Source organism: Manis pentadactyla, chromosome 2, assembly GCF_030020395.1.
Source record: "Manis pentadactyla isolate mManPen7 chromosome 2, mManPen7.hap1, whole genome shotgun sequence".
Taxonomy (NCBI): Eukaryota; Metazoa; Chordata; class Mammalia; order Pholidota; family Manidae; genus Manis; species Manis pentadactyla.
The window spans coordinates 51599244-51618777 of record NC_080020.1 but is presented as its reverse complement, the minus strand read 5'-3'; the positions used below and the strand labels follow the sequence as shown (position 1 = coordinate 51618777).

At 38.7% G+C, this 19534-nt stretch overlaps 1 long non-coding RNA gene across 1 annotated transcript; it reads left to right on the top strand.

The window, feature by feature from the left end:
• The first annotated feature begins 829 nt into the window (after positions 1 to 829).
• LOC118913188 (uncharacterized) lies at positions 830 to 15128 on the top strand. Its single transcript, XR_005025114.2, has 3 exons — positions 830 to 957; positions 5839 to 5995; positions 14621 to 15128. It is a non-coding gene; the product is annotated as an uncharacterized LOC118913188 (long non-coding RNA).
• The last annotated feature ends 4406 nt before the right edge of the window (positions 15129 to 19534 follow it).

The following is a 19534-nucleotide window of genomic DNA, read 5'->3' as shown; positions in this document are numbered from 1 at the left end:
TGGATTTCAGGGCAGCTGGACTCACTGATGTGTGCACACACCTGGGCCTTTATGAGGTAGCTTGTGCTCCTTCTGAAGACCTCCCTTTAGATGACACAAAAAGGTGGATGTTTTTTCTTGGATGTGGAAGATAATTCCAAAGTTATGTTTATTGGAAGCCCATGCTCAGAATCGCACCTGTGAAACTTCTAATTTTGCAGCCTGGAAGAATCATTCTTCTTGAGTTCTAGGCTTAGCCTTCATGGCTAAGAATCACACATCATCCTCCATTCCTAAGGCCAGAAGTGTCTATGCTGACTCCACGCTGTTGGACTGCTGCCCCTGTCACCAGGTCCTTTCCCTTCTAAAACCTCAGAGAAAGCAATAAGGAATCAATGGAGACAGAAAAAACTAGAAAGGGGAATAAATATGTACCAAGTAAATGCAAAATAAAAATAAATTAAAGGAGAAACATCATGGTGGCTTAAAAGTGAAATATTTACAAATAAGAGGCAAACTTAGAAATGTAAAAGACAGTTTAGAAAGAGACAAAACAAAATCTGTCGGAAATCTCTGCTCTGCTCCCTTCCCTAGCACACTCCTTTCCCCAGCCTTCTCCCCAGCTCCCAGTACTCCCCACACACCCCTCAACTTGCCAATAAATGCAGTCTGGTGATGAGTAGCAGCGAAGAATTTAATCATTTCCCAAGTAAGGCAAAGGAAGAACTGCTCCTTTGTTTCTAGTATTTATGGTTCACAAGGTGTCAAACAACCTTGCATGAAATGACTGCAAATGGGAGCAATCCTGTTTCCTGACAGAAATCCCTCTGTCTGTATTTGTTTGCTTGGGGATGATGCCTATTACATCCAGCAATCCCAGGAATCAAAAACCCTCTGGTCTGCAGCTGCCACCCTGCCATACACGGCAATTGCTAGTTCTTCAAGCCGTCTGCTAGGCATCTTCCTGTGGTCATTGAGGTAAAGTGAGATTACTTTCAATTCTTTCAATATTTATTGAATACTTACTATGTGTTATTTTTTCAGGAGAAAGTGACAAGTTGAAAGAGATACAAATGAATGCTACCTTCTCTGGCTTCAAGTCACTCATAGTCTTGGTCTTTTGAAAATAAGCAGATACAGTATAATCTGATGATTATTGTGACCTTAAACTCATAGTCTTGACCAAAGACTACTAACTGGTTAGAACATGAAATTGTCAAAGCTGAACTGTGTGTCTCTTACCTGGGACCAAGAACCATCTCTCATAACTGCTGGATGACTGTGGACCCGAGAGGGGCTGTTCCCAGCAAGCACAGCCACATAAGACTTGAGACCTTAGGAACTTCCCTGGAAGATAGTGACTATTTTTCTTTCTTAGGCTTAGAGAAACCAGGTAGGTCAAAGTAACTTTGATATAATGGTGACTACATGTCCATCACATGGTGATATAATTAACCGGCAAGAACCAAATTATACCCATTCTGATCCATCACCCTCAGTTGGTTCCTAGAGAAAAGCAAGAAGATTTACAATTTAATAGGGAAAGAAAACTAACACACAGTAGGTGGTATAGTATAGAGAATAAAGCTAAGGCTCTGGAGCCAGACCTTCTGGATTTGAATCCTGATTATGGTTCTTATGAGCTAAAAGACCATGGACAATTTTCTTAATTTTCTTAACAAAGATACTTTTGTTATCTCATCTGTAAAATTAGGATGATAATAGTGGTGTCTGACTCAGGGAGTCATAAGGGTTAAATAAACTAATATTTTGAGGTGTTTTGAACGATGTATAGGCTATAGTAAGGGCTCAATAGATGCTAGATCTTGTTATTATATTAACTACCTTAAACAAGTAGGTTAATTCAGGACTAATTAATATAATATTATCCATGTTGAGAACCTAGAACATAGGCGTATTGATAAAGGCTGGAGAAATCAAAGTTGGCTTCATGAAGTTAGTGACAACTTGAGCTGAGTTTTGTATACAGCTTGGACTTTACAGGTGAGGGACTAACACCAGCCACCAGACATGAATGAGTTTGGCATTGCGCATTAGGAGGAGGTTGAGGAGCACATTCTACAAGAGTCAAAGCTGCAAGCTCAGGCAACAGGTGAAGCGAATAAACACTCACTGTTCAAAACTCCTCCCAAACGAACTGAGATACAGTGAAGCAAGTTGACAGAATAAGTACATTGGATAAGATGACAGAAAACAATTTTAAAGCTCAAAGTAATTTATACTGGTGTAAGAAAACAAGCACCCTTACTGAACAAAAATTTAGAGGAGTTACTATAATGTAAGCAGGAGGGTGTATAAATCAGATTTTTAAGTTTTGAATAACAGAATTCACTCTGTGTAGTGTAAGCAGAAAAGAAATTTATTAAGGAACATTACCTACCTATGGAATGGAGAAAGAACGGTAGAGTTAAATGTAGGTTACACAGCTCAAAACAATGCCCAACCATACTGGAGCTTCTCTAGCTAAAATTGCCTGTCACTGCTTCTCAGCAACTATCACATTCAGGCCTGGATAATAGAAGCCCCATCACTGCCACCTTTGAAGTAATGGTCAAAGTCAGGGGCTGACAAACATGTAAGCAGCCTTCCTAGTTTTGTAAATAAAGTTTTATTGGCACATAGTCATGCCCACTAGTTTACAGTGTCCGCACTTGCTTTTGTGTTAACAGCCACAGAGTTATACGGTGGAGACAGAGTCCTTGTGGCCCACAAAGCTGACATATTTACTATCTGCCCTTTCACAGAAAATGTTTGCCAACCAACTTTTTGGTCTAGAAACTTATTTAGCTCTGAGAAGGAAAGGAGGCCCAGACCTAGAACCAAAAACAAAACCATGGCATACCCTCCTGTCAGCACGTTCTCTCTCACCAGACACAAGTTACAGCAAGCAGAAGCAGCTTCCATAGAAGAGTGAACAACAGTCTCAAACAGAAAGATGAAAATGTTACTAATAATCAAATAACCACAAACCATTTGAAGTAAATTAAGTACAAAAAATAAAGATATGTAGAAGAGGAAATAACCCATAGACAGAGAGTTACCAGAACGAGAATGCCTCACAGTAAGTATAATTAACATCTTCAAAAGTTTAAGAGATGGTATTTAATCCAGAAAACAAGAACTTATTACCCCAAGGAAGCATGGAAATTTTTTTAAATGTGACCATAAAAAAAAAAAGAGATGAATGCATGTAGGTAAAGAGAATGAGTAAAGATTCTCCCTGAAAACTCTTCAAATGGCAAAAATTTGGGAAGTATGAGAGAAAATTTCAATGGTGTAAAGGATAGAATAAAAGTTCCTGTGTCTATCCCAAAAGAGAGAATATTAAAGTCAAGGTGGGGATGGGAGCCACAGATAACTTAAGGGGGGAAATAAAAGGATCTTTGTATTAAAGTGTGAGCAGGATGAATAGGGAGAGTCTCTTCTTTTATACATTTTGGCAAAATGTAAAATACTAAAAATAGAAAATCTTAAAAGTGTGAGGAAAACCTTAAAAGTTTCTTAATGTTAGAGCTAGAGTTACCTCAAATAAATGAGAATCAACTCAGCATAAGATGGTCCACTGACACATTGGATACTAGAATACCAAAGCAGCTATGAGAAAGAAGACAATATTCTAGTTATGGATAAAATTTTTTTAATTATGAGAGAATGTTAAATGAAAAAATTTATATGAAATGAATATTTCATAGGAAATCGGTACCCAAACTGGTTAAAGAAGATCAGGAAGAAACATACAAACAGATAGAAGAATAAAAAAGACACCCAAAGGTCTTTATCATAAAGGTAACAGTTCCTGATCCTCTAAGAATATAGCTGCCAAACTTTTCAAAAACACATAATTTCTATTTTATAAACTATTGCAAAGATAGGGAAAAAAAGGAAAGTTTCCAAACTCAGACTAAGGCTAACATAACTCCTCTACCCAAAGCAGGAAATACTGGCCTGGAAAAAGGAAGATGTAAGACAATCTCACCTTTGAACAAAGATGCAAAACTCCTAAGTAATGTATTAATAAATCAATTTCAAGAGTGTATAATGAATGGTAACTCATGTTGCTTTATCACTCCGTTTCCCTTCCTCTGTAGGCAAATCACCTGGGAGATTATATTCTCCTCTATCCATTAGTTAGTTGTTTGGTGCTTTGAAGACTCTTTTTTACCTTTTACATAAGCTTTTCGTTATCCTCAAATGGCTTAGAAAGGTAGGTCTAAGTTATGTAGTCTGCCATTCCTAGAAATAGAGGCTCTGGAACTCCCAATTTTTTGGAAAAAATAAGTCAGTGCCTTGAAATATCATACATAAACATAAATTCTGATGAAACATAGAATTAAGGGGAAAAAAATGAAGAAATTTTATGTCATGACCTTGGCAAAAGGTGGTGGTTAAGATGAGAGAAGGAGGATGTTTTTCAAGCAAGGCATGAAACCTAGATGTTATAAAGAAAAAAGATTAAGAAGCTTGACCACATTTGAATATACATTTATTTAAATTTAAATGAAACTCATTACACATTTACAATTACAATTTTAAAGTCACTTGACAAAGGACATCAAAATAATATTAAGAAACAGGAAACAACATAAGATATCTGGAGCCCACATAACTAAGAATGATGTCCATAATCAGAAGGGAGGATTTACAGATCAACAAGAACATGACAAGAAGTCGGCTCCCCTTTCCAATGAGCCTAACTTAGCAACAAGCAACTCCCAGCACAAGCACAAACGATGAATAAATTAAAGAAGATAACCAGCTTCACTAATAATCAGCAAGGTGAAACCAGACCACAGGCTAACTAGTACTAGCAGGTGCTGCTGAAGACACGAAAATGTACGTACCTTTCGCCAGCATTTTACCTCTGACTGTTTGTCCTAAAACATCCACACATGTTTACAAACATGCTTATTTGGAATTCCTCAATGCCCCTCAGTGGCTAAATAGAGGTTAAACATCCGAACTATGAAATACTACATAGCATTTAATATATTGGGCTATATTTATAAATGTTTCAGAGAAATATTACCACAAAAGGATAGAAGGTAAAAGAAGTAAGTTTGAGAACATTTTCATTTACATAAAAATATCCCAGGTGTATTTATACATACATATTTATAAATGAGAAGACAAAACTAGAAAGACTCACACCAAATTTTTGTTAGCAATGTTTGCATGTGGGAGGCATCTGAGAGCTGGATCTGGGTGAGTGGGGACTTCTGCATGTTTCTGTATCTAATAATCAATTTCTTGAACATTTTATAATGAGCTGTACTTATTCATTATTTATATATTAAAAGAAAAAAGTATGGAGCATAAACTGTGAGATACAATTAAAGAGCCTGAGCTTTGGAATCAAGTGAACTTGGCTCCTGTAATCCTTGCTTTTTCTTGCTGGCCCTGTGACTGCAGGCAAGTCACTCAGGCTTTCTGAGGCTTCATCTGAATTTATAAATCTTTAAAATGAGGATAATTAGATTAAAACTTGCTTGTAAATGTCAAACAATGTTTTGCATATAGTAGGTTTTCAATAAAATTTGCTGTTTTCCTTCTCTTGGGGCATAGTGAAAAATATGAACTACTAATTTCTATGAAATTAGTCTATGAAAACCAGACTTTGAAAGTGAAGAAGAATGACTTAGCCTTTACTTGATAAGCACAAGAACCACTGTAAAATCTTGAACTAGAGAGTGACTTGATCCAAAATATTTTTTAGGAAGATTCATATGAACAAGATTTGTTCATGTAACATTCATATGAAGAAGATTTTTGCAGTCAGTGCTGAAAACAGATGACTCAGGTGATGAAGTATTAATTCAGCAATTGCTGTTTGCCTCTCAGTGCAACCTGCAAGTCATTCAACAACCTGGTCTGAGAACCACACCTTTACAGGCTCCTTTATGTGTGTTCTGTGCTGCAGGTTGAACACTGACTTTATAGAAAGATCACACCGAGATGGTCTAAGGCACTGTTGTCGCTAGAAGGTAAAGAAGTCAAGGTAAGTTTCCAGAGGCTTTGGAAGTAGGAAGGACAGGAAGATAATACAAATTGTATAACCCAAGGCTGGAGGCCTATGCCTTTGACTTACTCTTGTCCTTTTCTCTTCCTTAGTGTTCCATCCATCCATTACATCCTTATTTCCATGTCTTCTTTAGATTCTCCTGACAGAAGACTTGAGTGAACTATATGAAAATATTCCCAAGTCCACATTGTCCAGGAGAAAGTGTACGAGGCCATTTTTCTGGTTAGGAGTCCTGTCTTACAGTTTTCCCCATCAGTGGGTTTTAGGTTTGCCCTTTGACCTCTCTGTGCCTCAGCAACTTCCCCCATAAAGCTGACTTAGGACAAATTTGTACAGAGGCTTATGCTTCTGACTAATATGGTATAATAAGGTATGGATTTATCTTCCTGTCTGAAAAAATTTTTAAATAGACAAAATATGTGGAAAAAATGAGCCTTAGGAAATTAATCATCAGGCAATAAAATCAATGATCACTGAGAAATGAAAACAAATGAAGTAAGCTCTACAACTGCCCAGATTGCTGCCTGCAGAAGACCACCAGCTGCAGTTCAGGCAGGGTGAACCCAGACAGAGATCAGAGGCCTCCCTGAGTTGAGAAGCTGGATCTGTGTGTTGAAGAAGCCAGTGAAGCTGGAGTTCACAAGGTAGAGTGTCAAAAACAACCAAGAGGTACAGAGAAAGAACCTAGAAGATCTTGAGAGACCCCCTTGAGTATTCAGTTGAGTACTGATCAAAGCACCTATGTGAGAAAACTACTGACACCAAGGAGAAAACCACTAAAAGGATCAGAACCACTCCAATGTCTGGGGCTCACACAGGGCTGGCAATAGTGTTCATTGCCTTCAACCAGAATAGAAAACTACATAGTTCATGGAGCATTGGATACACAAGTAGTGAGGGTCTTATCCTAGTAGTGAGGCTTAATTAGCCCTTGACCAGAAGCTGCTCTGGTTCCACTGAAAGAGCTTGAAGGCAAGACCTAAACAATCAAACTGTTACCAGGTAATGTAATTGTATCCTAGAACAAAAGCTCATGAGTATTTTTAGGAACACACAAAAATCCTCCACCTAAGGTAAAATTAATAATATCTGGCATCCAATCCAATGTTACCAGGCATCCTGATGGTCAGGAAAACACAACCCACAATGAAGAGAAAAATAAGTCCATGGAAACTAACTCAGAAATGACACAGATGAAGAAACTAGTAGTTAAGGACATTAAAAGAGTTACTATAACACTATTCCATATGCTCAACCAACTAGAGGAAAGATTGATCATGCAAGAGAAATGTAATAGACATAAAAATAAATTTCTAGAGTTGAAAATTATGTCTAATGTGAAAAGTATACTAAATGGGATTGGTTACATTTACCATTGCAGAAGAAAAGGCTAATGAGTTTACAGATAGAGCAATATAAACTAAAATGAAACCAAGGAAAATGACTTAAAAAAATAAACAGATCATCAGTGAACTGAGGGACAACTTGAAGTAGCCAAGGATAAGTATAATTGGAATCTCTGAAGGAGAAAGTAGGGAAGGGGACAGAAAAAAAGTTGAAGTAATAATGGCTGAGAATTTCTAAATTTGAAGAAAATGTAACCCACAGATCTGAGAAGTTCAATATAATTCAAGCACAAGAAACACAAAGAAAACTACACTATGGCAAGCCACAATCAAATTTCTTAAAATCAGTGATAAAGAAATGCAGCGAGAGCGAAGAGCTACATACATGTACACCGAGGAACAATGACAGATGATAGCAGATTTCTTGTTTGAAACCATACAAGCTAGAAGATAATGGGGCAACATCTTTAAAGTACTGAAAGAAAGACAATCAACTTGGAATTCTTTGCAAAATATCTTACAAAGGAAGGAAAAAGCAAAATACAGACTTTCATGCATGCAGAAGCTGAATTAATCACCAATAGATCTTCCCTATAAGAAATAGACAAATGAGTCTCTTCTGTGCAGAAGTAAAAAGATTAAACAATAGACCTACATGAAGGAATAAAAAGCACCAGAAAAGTTTACAGGAAATACAGGGGATAGAGGAACAAGTTAAACTATACCATGAAGAAGCAATCAGCCAAATGCAGAATACGGGGACATTTTTCAGACCTTCTCATTTAATTTATTTAAGAAACAAAGCAAACAAAAAAATTTTTAAAAGAACTAGAATGTGAACTGACCTAGATTAAAAGAGAGACAACCTCTATATAAGCACTTGAATAGCTAAAGTTAAAAACACTGAAAATGCAAAATGGTGGTAAGGATATGATTCAACCTAAACTCTCATACACTGCTGGTGGGAGTATAAATGGTACAACCACTTGGGAAAAGTCTTCAGTAGTTTCCTATAATACATGTTTACATACATTTTGCCATATTATGAACCAACAACTTCAATTCCAGGTATTTGCCCTAGAAAAATGAAAGCTTACATCCACAAAAAGACTTAGAATAACATGCTTATAGCACCCTTATTCATAATGGCCTCAAACTGGAAACCTAATCAATAGGTGAATAGATAAACAAATCATGTTCTTTCCATACAATAGAATAATGCTTCACAATAAGAAGTAGTATATAACCAATGGAAGCAAAAACATGGATGAGTCCCCAAAACATTAAGCTGAGCAAGGAAAAACCAGAGACAAAAGGGATGGATATATATATATATATATATATATTCTATAGTAACATTCATATGAGCTGGAACAGCCAGTCAAAGGCAAACTATGAATACTGCCTGCCTCTAGGGAATAGGAAGTGACTGGGAAGGGACTTAAGAAAACTCTCTGGAGTAATAGCAATGTTCTGTATCTTGATAAGGGTATGAGTCACACAAGGGTATACATTTGTCAAAGATTAATTGAACTGTACACTTAAGAGTTGTGCTTTTCCTTATAAATAAATTATGCCTCAATTTAAAAGAGGGAATTTGGACAGTAAAATATATTATCATCAGATGTGTGGACCCTATTTAGATCCTAATACAAAACAAAATCTGGTTATAAAAAAAACAGTTTTTAGACAATCAGAGAAATATTAAAAGACAGACACAGATGATAAAGAGTTGTTGATAATTTTGTTTGGGTAACAAACGCACCCTATTATATAAGAAATGTCTTTATTTTATTCCTATCTGGAAAAATTTGCACAAGGTAACATGGTGTCAAGGATTTGCTTTACATGAGCAATTTATGAAAACAAAGAGGGAAAGAAGAAGAGCTCAATGATGCAGGTATAGCACATTGTTGATATTTGTTGAATCCAGGCAATGGGTAAATAGGGATTCATTAAACTCTCTACTATGATATATATATGTATGAACAATTTCATCATAAAAAATGTTAAATGTCTCATAAAAATTTCCCAAGAAAAGTGAAAAGCATATTTTAAAAATGACTTGTATCAAGTGGAAATGGATGTTTCCCCCCACCAGAGATCGTCACAGTTGTTCTCAGACTGGTGCCTCCCTGGTCGAAGATGGGCCTGCATTCTCTTTGGCCCTGGCGTTGCCCCGCTTCAGCCTGGAGGCTCCTCTGCAATCCTCTGTCTGGAGCTCAGGAGGGAATCCTCCCCGGCTCTGTTCTTTTCAGGGACGAGAGTCGCTTTCTCATGTGCTCTACTTTTTAGATAGAGGTTGAAACTCTTGCTGGTGTGAACTAAGGGTTGTTTCACATTAGCTGTCTCCAAACTTTTTAATCACACACCCTTATAAGTTAAAAAAAATATGAGTGAGCATTCCAGATACAGTATGTGTAGATACCCCAGCAGTTAACCTTGCTGTAATTTAGTTCCTGCTTAAGCTTAATCTATAGCCAAAACTAATCTAAGAGAAAAGAACAATAGGTGCTGCATCTTGGAATCTGGTGTGAGTTACGAGCAGGGTGACAGGACTGCAGACAGTTCTCGGATCCTTTCTGAGGCAAACCCACATAAGGAGCACACCGTGAGACTCACTCACGTGGCCGGGTGACTTGACGAGACATAAGAGAAACTTAAAGAGGTGATTAGCTTGCAAGTGTTTAGCTTGATGAAAAAACTCATCCTATAATCATTAATTGATGCCTGTCTTTTTGCTTGCTGTAACTTAATAAAAGCTCAGGGGAGCGCTGACTTGGTGCTCAGTCTCCCGAGAAAGTCTAAGCCCTCTGCTTAAAAAAACATCATTCTGACTCGGTTTCTTATTTTCACTGTCCCTGACTGTAACAAATACATACTTACGTATTCACAAAATTGCACACCTTTGCAAACCAATGTTCTAATATATTTCGTACATGATAAAACATAAAATTGAAATAAAAATAAGAGAAAAAGGTAAAATAAATACTATTTGAAAATTTCTTACTAAGTTTGAATAGCTTCATGATATCATCCATCTTAAAATGATATCACAAAGCCATCAAAAGACAATATATACTAAACGCGAGGATTTTCATTAATGATATACGTATGTCTTATCTTAGAGTGAGGCAGTTACCTGGGCACTCGCATTTGAGGAAAACAGTGACTCTGCAGAGCCACCTGTGGTCAAAAGGAGAGCAAGCTGCCCTCCGGCACCAAGCAGGACCTGAAGGGTTTATCTGTGCAGTCCTGCAAAGAGCTGCCACCTCACAAGGCAGGGCCTGCTCCTCCTGTTTCACTACCACTGCCTCTGGTATCCGTTTAGACTTTCTAGTCTAAAATGTTATGGATAGGCAATGGGTGATACCGTTCTCCCAGAGCCCTCTCTGTTCCTCTGCGCCTTCCTTCTCCTGGACTCTGCACAGCATTCTCACCACTCTCTCTGTCTCCCCTCTTGAATCTGGCTATGCTGTACTGTCAGATCAAACTTTCCAAGATTCCACTTACCCACAGAAAAAGTCCCACATGCCTCTACCTGGCAGACCACCTCCAAACCCAGCTTTACTTCCTGTTTTGCTCCTTCTATGATCATGAACTTGCCCAGTCTCTTTACTGTTCCCAGACATTCAAGTCACATCCCTGCATCCAAGTTTTGCTAATGTGTTTTCCTATGTCTGAAATGCCCTTTCTTCCCTTCTTTCCTCAATAATCTTTAGTTTTAAGTTCCAGTTTAGGTTCCATCTCTACAGAAGGCATTTTTGGACCATTCTGGCCCTCTAAACTGCTTCTTGTTTTAAATGTCTATGGTAGTTTTTGCAGTTCTCATGTTATTAGACCACAGTTTACACTTCTTTTATACTCTGTCTAATCTGAGCACAGTAGATACTGAGTGGATAAGTGAATGAACAAGTGAGTGACTGAATGGCTCTGGGATCTACTCTTCCCTTTGGAATGCTACCTTATCCGGATACTTTTTTCTAAAAAAAGACACATAGCAGCTAAACTGTAGGGATTAGAAAAAACCACAAGGGCAATCTTATTGCCTGAATTATGATGATCACAGTGCTGACTTCCGTGGTAACTGACCTCTAACCTCCCCCTGACCTCATTCCTTCTGCCAGACTTCTCTGCACTGCCTGAGCTCACCCCCGTGAACACGTTTGGTTTTGCCCCTCACCTTGTCCCTGCCTGCTTCCTGGCCCAGGGTAGGGGAAGCAGGGCATCTTGGGGGCCATGCTTGCCCACCCCTTCAGGGTGAATCCAGTGCCGGCACCCCCTGAAGAAGGAGACAGGGACAAGAGTAGGTTGAAAACCTAACCATGGAGGAGCCAAGAGCAGGTGACTGTGGGCAGGGGCAGAACTGCAGAGAAGATCGGACGCTGATGTGGGAGGAAGAATGTCAGGACAGACGTGCTGCAGATGTCATGTGGGGGGGAGTCACAAGGGCCGAGGTGCCACCTACTGTCCCTTCACTGTCTTTTTCCTTCTAGAATTTTTCCTACAAACTGGATAGTAGTATGGGTGTGGTGGGACTGGTAACTAAGGTTTACCCAAGTCAGGGGAGAAGTAACAAAGAGAATAGAAAGTCTATCCAATAACTTAAATGTTTCTATTAGAAAATAAACACTTTGTTTAAAATAAGAACTTTCATACAAAACACTGTTTCCAATGAGTGTAATAGGCAGACCAATTTAGTACTCCTAGGTCCCAGCTGGTATTATCTTTCTCTGTTTGAACATTAACTTGCTTTAAATACTTAATCTAATATTGAATTTCCTAAATTCTTATTTTAAGTGTTTCTTAAGCATATGCTTTGTGTTTAACATTGGTAATATAATGAGCTATCTTTTTACCAATTTTTCTGGGAATTCAATTTTAATCTTTCTTAATGTAGACCCAACAGTACTCTGGTAAATAGGCAAATATGGATTTTAGATCTGCTGCTTTAAACTGGATAGGTATATGAGGATAAGAAAAGGCCCCAAGATGGGAATGTAGTCCCTAGATCAATATTTTGTGCTATAACCTAGAAAAAGGGGCAAACTTGAAGAAAGAAGAGGAAGCATATTGAGAGACTGCATCATAAACCAGAGTGGTTAGAAATTTATCTACCAACTGGGAGTCGCAACTTAGCTAGAAAGACTCAAAGCAGGAAAGAATTAGTGATTTAGGGGAAACAGCACAAGCAGCAGAGGCCTGAGAACTGTAGCAAGATAGAAGGTTTGGGTGGAATGTGAGCACAAGTAGCTGAAGAAATTAAAAAAAAAAAAAAATATATATATATATATATATATAGAGAGAGAGAGAGAGAGAGAGAGAGAGTGCTAACATCTGTGTACTTGACTATATCAAACTGTGAACTGTGTCAATGTCACTGTGTATTTGTAACTTGTCTTCTATGCTACTATATAAATACAATATTTGTATTTTGCTGTATTTGAATATTTATTATACTTTATTTCTTTTTCTATTAAAAATAGTCCTCTAAATGGCCTGACCATGGGATGAACTGAAAAGGCATATAGGGCAATATGGAGACTGTAGAGAACATGAAAGGAAAGAGATCATATATAGAGGAGTATATACACATGAATGTATATCTTAAAGAATAATTATAAAGAAAAATTATAAAGTATATCTTAAAGAATAATTATAAATATAAAGAATAATTATATGAATGTATATCTTAAAGAATAATTATAATTATAAAGTTATAAATTATAACACAAAGCTACCTCTCAGAGCAAAGAGCTGAACTGGCGGGCACCCAGATGACCCCTCAGTGGTCTGCCTCCTCACCACCACACTCCCTTTCCCAAGCTCAGGAAGATCTCTTAGATCCTTCTAAAAGCTTCATAATTTTTCCTTTTACTTTCCAGTTTATAGTGAGCCCTGAACAAATTTTTGTGTATGGGATGAAGCACAGATTCAACATTTTGTTTTTCTATTTGGATACTCAGTTGTCTTAGAAGCATTCATGAAAAAGCCTGTACCTATTGCACTGCATAAGTCAACTATCTGTCTCTAGAACTTGAATTTTACTTATCCTGCCTTAAAGAGACACTTTGAAGTTCATTAATTTAGGCCTCTGATTATTCTAGCTCCCCTTTTTCGAGCCTGTCCTATCCTATGTTTGAGGCTCTGTTGATGTTTAACAAACAATCATTACTAGTTCTCATAACAACCCTATGATGGCATTCTTACTGTTATACCCAGGTGGTTCAGAGGTTTGTGTCAAGGCCAAGATGCCAGAGTCTGTCCTCCTGTCCTCTACTCTGAAGCCCAAATCTCTTCCATGGTGGTGGAGGCCAGCAATCCTGTTTCAGATGATTTCAGTCACAATCATTTAGGTACCCTGCCTAAAACCAGCCCTGAGCCAGCCTGCCTTGCTAGACATTAACTTGCTCTCTGTCTGTCTGCAGACGTGTCTGTTGATTGGATTTGAATTCTTTGTCTATTTAAAGAATTAAGCATCAATCAGCCTCTCAGCAGCCCAAGCCCCAGGCTCTCTGCCTTGAGCTCTTGCCGAGGGATCTTGGCTAGGTCTAGGGTTTTCCCAAAAGGGTTTGAGACTTGATACTCACTCTTCAGCCTAATTTTCAACCTGTGACGCTTTCCTAAGCCCATACAGCTAGTTGATTGTGCAGTTTTTCCTTTGTATGCAAAGAATATTCTGTCAGCAGCCCAGATTTACTCTTCTCAAAGGTATCAGTGAGAGTTGGCAGCTTGTGGGAAGGGTGAGCTGATCAGAGGACTGGAAAGGGGTCCTCGGATTGACATACATTGCTTGGGTTACCAAGCAGGGCTACATTTTCAAAAGAGATAATTATCCCAAGTCTGTTTCAGAGCTGAAATCTGGGTTTAAAAAAGAAGGGGCTGAGGCAATGCCACTCACACTGAATTTGCCAAATGCCTTGATCATAAAATATTCTCAGAATGTTGGCAATCACTTCTGAGCAACCCCACTTACACAATAGCTCCCAAAGCTGCCAGACACACTGGTATGAAATGCTTAAGTAAGGTCAATAAAAAACTTGCCTTTCTCTGACATATCTTACTGACTCTGAATATGAAGAATTTGGATAATCTTCCCTGCTACAAAAACATGTGTCATAGCGTGGATGCTGCTACCTTGTGCCATCCTCAAAATACTGCCACATATTGACACACAGTCCCCACGAGGTTGCATGATGGATGGACACAACGTATGGCTTTGTCATTTAAATTTTGTCTGCTTCTTTTTCCTAAGGCTCCTCACCTGAGTTATGGTGGCTAAAGGCCAGCAACATTTTGAAGAATACTTCAGATTTCATCCAGAATCTATCCCATGTCTGGAGGCCCCTGTCCCACATCCTTAGGTTTACTGACAATTTGTCAACAAGATGAATTTCGTTCTTGGCACAGGTGGTACATTCCGTTGGAGAATGTGGCAGACAATGCAAGGCCACTGCCGGGGTGCACAATGACAATTCCCCTCTTTTTTTTTTAAGACTCAGGAAGATCCTGGATTTCTTGAGACATGAAATGTGCCTGCATTTACTGACATTTTGTGCTACCAGATTCTTCACTACCATTCTATAACACACAAGGACTTTTGATACAACTCTCACTCCCCCCCCCCCCCACTTTTTAAGAAGCCTTTTTTTCACCCGCAGTTGTCACTGCTGTCTGCATGGGCTCCAAGAATGACCTCAGATGATTATGTAAGTATTGGATTTATTGGTAAGAAGGAACAATAAAGATTTCCTCATGGCAAAACCCTGAATGCATGATGTCTTCTCTTCAAATTCAGCTGCAAGTTAAGTGCTTATTCCAGAATCTCCTGGCACTAAAGAAAACTGGGAAGATGAGGAAAGAATACTTAGTCAATTTAACATGTTCTGGACTCATGTATAATGAGTCCCGTGCAAAGATGTCTCTCAAAGTCTGAGTTCTTACTGTCAGTCCCCAGAATTGCTGACATAGTTTGGTTCACTGTGAATGGGGCTAAAGAAAATCAGTGAAAACCTTTAATATTATATTTGGAAGAATCTTCAACATACAATGTCTACATTTATAGAGAATATATTACCAGCAAGAAAACTGGCATTGATTTTTTAAAAATCTAGGAGAACACAAGGTGTAGACAGACTGCTGAGTTGTTTCTGTCTGTTGTTTGCTGTTTGGGGTCTGGTAGATGAGAGCCCTACTCTTATGCTCATACTTCTAAATCAAAATCTTTCTGGAAGTGCTGGAAACTGAGAGAGAGAGACACTCTCTGATGTATTCTAAGATAAACCAATAAAAGAAAAAGGCATATCTGGAAAACAGACTGAGGTAGTTCGAATGGCTGCTGCAGCCTCCCTCACCCCCGAATCCTAACTGAAACATGAAGCAAGGTGAAATCCAAGGAACAGGGCACAAAGCCTAGACCGGGCTGGTTGAGGTACGAAGGCAGATGGCTGCTTCCATCTCTATGTCAGCCCGCCCCACCCCATTAACATTTGCAAGCACTTTTGGGAAGTCTCTGGCTTCCCAGAGTAGATTTAGGGCTGGCACCCTCTGTAAGTTCTCTTCTTCAGGGTTCCTGTATCTTCATTCCTCTGCCCAAACATGTCTTGGGACTCTAAGGGGTGTACTGGAGTGTTTCAGTTAAGCCTGCTTTGGAACCTGGGATTTTAATCAATAAGATTGAAGGGGCAAGCAAACTCCAGGAGGTGGAATTTGTGTAGAGTAGTAACAGTGCGGTGCTTGCCAGCTTACAGACTGTTTCCACATCTAAGACGGTGTGACTCTGGTCAGCCACAGTCACATCCTGGCCCTGAATATTTGTTGAATTTGTGATGAACAAAGACATCTGTCATTTCACAGAAGTATTTAGGGCTTTTGTCATCCAGTCTCATTTCATAGATGAGGAAATCGAGTCTCAGAAAGAGTAAATACTTTCATCCAGGACTCAAGGCTCCTAGATCACAGCATTGGAACCATGACCCAGTTTTGATTCCAAATGCAGTGTTCCCTCTGCTCTACTAAAGAGAGAGAAATGGAGAAGGAGAGGAAAGGGAGTTTGAGCCTGACTTCTACGAACACGGAGGAATTTCTAATTTTCTTTTATTAGAGAGGTTGGGGTTTCACTCACAGCCTAAAGTCCGTAAGGGTCTAGAGAGGTCTGTTGGAGGATGTCAGGGACTGTACGAATAAAAAGGGCTTCTTAGGCCTTGTTCAGAGAGCTAGCTATTGGTTTGGAAGGAATGATGTTAATAAATAGAGTAGCTATAAAGACTGAAGACAGAATTCAGGATAAAGGACTTACAAGATGAGGGATGGTTGTGGGCCTTAGGGCTTACAATATGCAACGGTAAGAAGGACGATGAGTCTGAGGACCTGGGGGAATTCTAAGGGTCAGGAGCTAGGATGCTTTGAGAGGAACTACAGTTGAGCTAGGACAAAAGCAGCAAATGAAAAAGTAGAACGACAGACTTGCAGAGAAAAGGTAATAACATCTTTAAACACTGCGTCTCTGTGGTGGAGCCGTGGTGCACAGTAGCGTGCTTTGCATTCCCCCGCCCCCATAACCTTTCTTCCTGGAATTCTAGAAAAGGTACAAATATTAGACCCTACAGCTGTTCTTTGGAGAATGATAGTAAATGCCTGTCTTAGCTCCTGAAAATTGGGCTTGAGATCCCTGTGCCAGAGCACATGACATTTTCTTATCCTTCATCTCACCCTAAACACCCCTTGCAGATTTCAAGAGGCCTCATCTATGTCCCCAGACCAATCCCAAGGGACAACATACTGAAATGGCAAGATCACAGGAAGAAAGCTAAAGGACAGAGGCTGAGTTCTGGCTTTGCCAGCAAGTGTATGACCTTAGACAAGTCACTCATTCTTCTTGGGCTCTATAATATTCATTTGGAAATGAAAAGATTAACATGGATTCTGTGTCATGGAAGGTCCCTGAACAATCTATGAAGCAAAGGAGAGAATTAGATGCAATGTTTATAAAGTGTTTTGTTTCTTCAGAGACAGGGTTTTCAGAAACTGTGTTTAATGTATGACACTCAAGTCAGGCTAGTTTCAGGTCCTGATTCGTACAAAACCAAACATGCCAAATTTTATTAATTTAGCCTACCTGGGGAAAAGGTTGGATTTTAATAATTTATAAGGATGTCAAAATAAGAAAGAACAGGGGATTGAAAATACTAGAGGCAAGGACTTTTTTTTATTTGAAAAAGATGATAGACTATTTCCTTGAGTTATCAGTGTACAGTATATGGGGAATGCATTTAAAGACCAAACGAATGCATTTGGCACATCCACACAGCAATACTCGGAGAGCACTAGAGTGTTTCCAGAGAATTCTAGATACTAGCAGTCTTTCAGAAGGGTGGACTTGGGGTGGAGGGGATACAGAGAGAGACTCATCTGAGGATGACAGAATCCTAAATGCATGACTCATATTTGTTTCCTTCATGCAAAGTTCCTTAGGGGACTATATGGCCAAAGAGGTTGTTAGTATTCTTTTTAGAATTATCACCTGAAGGCAACAGTTAATCAGATGCTAACACCTCTGCACATTGAGAAGAGACAGGCTCCATGCAGGATGAGACTGAGTTTTATTCAGATATTCGCCAGCATCCTTTCCCTGGTAATTTGCTTTACTGGAGAGACAGTGTGTGAGTGGTTAGGATGATGAGATCTGAAGTCAGACTGGCTGTGATGGATCATTTAGTAGCTGGATGATGTTGAGCAAATTATTTAATCTCTTGTCTAAGTTAATTTATCTCTAAAACAGAGCTATAGTAGAATCTCAGGGAGTTGTTGTAAAGAATGAATGAGCTAATACACATATATACTTCGAGCGAATGCCTACTGAGTGTTACTATTAGGTACTATTAAGTATCACTCTGTGTTATCTAGGATAATGGCTGCCATTGTTACATAATGTTAGTATAGAATAACTTGTGAGCCCTAGTAGGGGTGAGAAGTAGATATCTGACTAGGGGTCATGACTGGTCACTGGCTGAGCAATGATGACTCTTGACATTGGCTGGACTGAAAAGATCACAGCTTGGGTGGGAAAGTCCTTAACCACAGTTAAGTCATCTTGAAAGGAGTTGACTGAGTTTAATTTTATAAAGATCAATTAAGCAGCTGGGATGTAAAGGTGATGTGTTCTGCCGATCCTTTCAGAGGTATTGGGAATTGGATTATAAGTAAATGGTTGTGAAACTGGCTGCTATTGTAATTCACAGATACAGTTCACTCTAGAAAAAAGATATTCCAAGCTCCTTCCATACTTGCTTAGTTCTTTATAGATTTTTGAATCTAAGAAGATAATTTTTCCAATCATATGGCACCATCATATCCATAAAATGAGAGAAACACCATTTAGGGACAAAAGGATTGAAGAGAATTAACATATTTCAATGCCTATCAATATTACCAAGAGGGAGTCAGACATCCCTTCCCCAGTATTTTCTCTTTATGTTTTTAAAATCGATCTACTGATCTATGAATATTTCTAATTTCAACTCTGTGTGAGTAGAAAAGGAGAACTGAGTTGGGAATGTTAAAGTAGCATAGCATACTTACAGAACATATGCCTCCTTCTTCATTCACTCACCTCTTTCTCTAAAGGTGAACTAGCCTCTGTTCTCTGCCTTTTCCTTTCTGACATCTTGATGACTTTAGTATTCACTATTCAGACTACCACCATTTAAAACAAAGTTTAATATTTGTTGTGTCTGGTTGGAAAACAATGAAGGGCTCTGATGTCATGCGTATAAAATCATCACCTTTGGCATTTTGTTTCCTGAACTGATTTTTTATTTGAATCAACATTCTTTTCTAGAACCTAGTAATTACGCACATAAACTCTAATTCATTTCTTTAGTTCTAGCCCAAGAACCAAGCTTCATTTGCTCTGATCTTGACTGCATAGCAATTTCATTTTGTGTGTACTAAGAAGAGAAGTGGGAGGGTGAGGGGTGGACATGAGGGATGTGAAGCTACAGACTTTATATAGCAGTGGACTTTTTTCATGCGTAATGGGGTAATGACTTTAATAATCTTACACTTGACAGAAAGGGCAAGAAAGAAAATAAAGTTGATGATTCTGAGCTCTATTTGTTCCTGAACTTTAGCAATTACTTTAGTTCTTGAAATTGGAGTTATTACACTC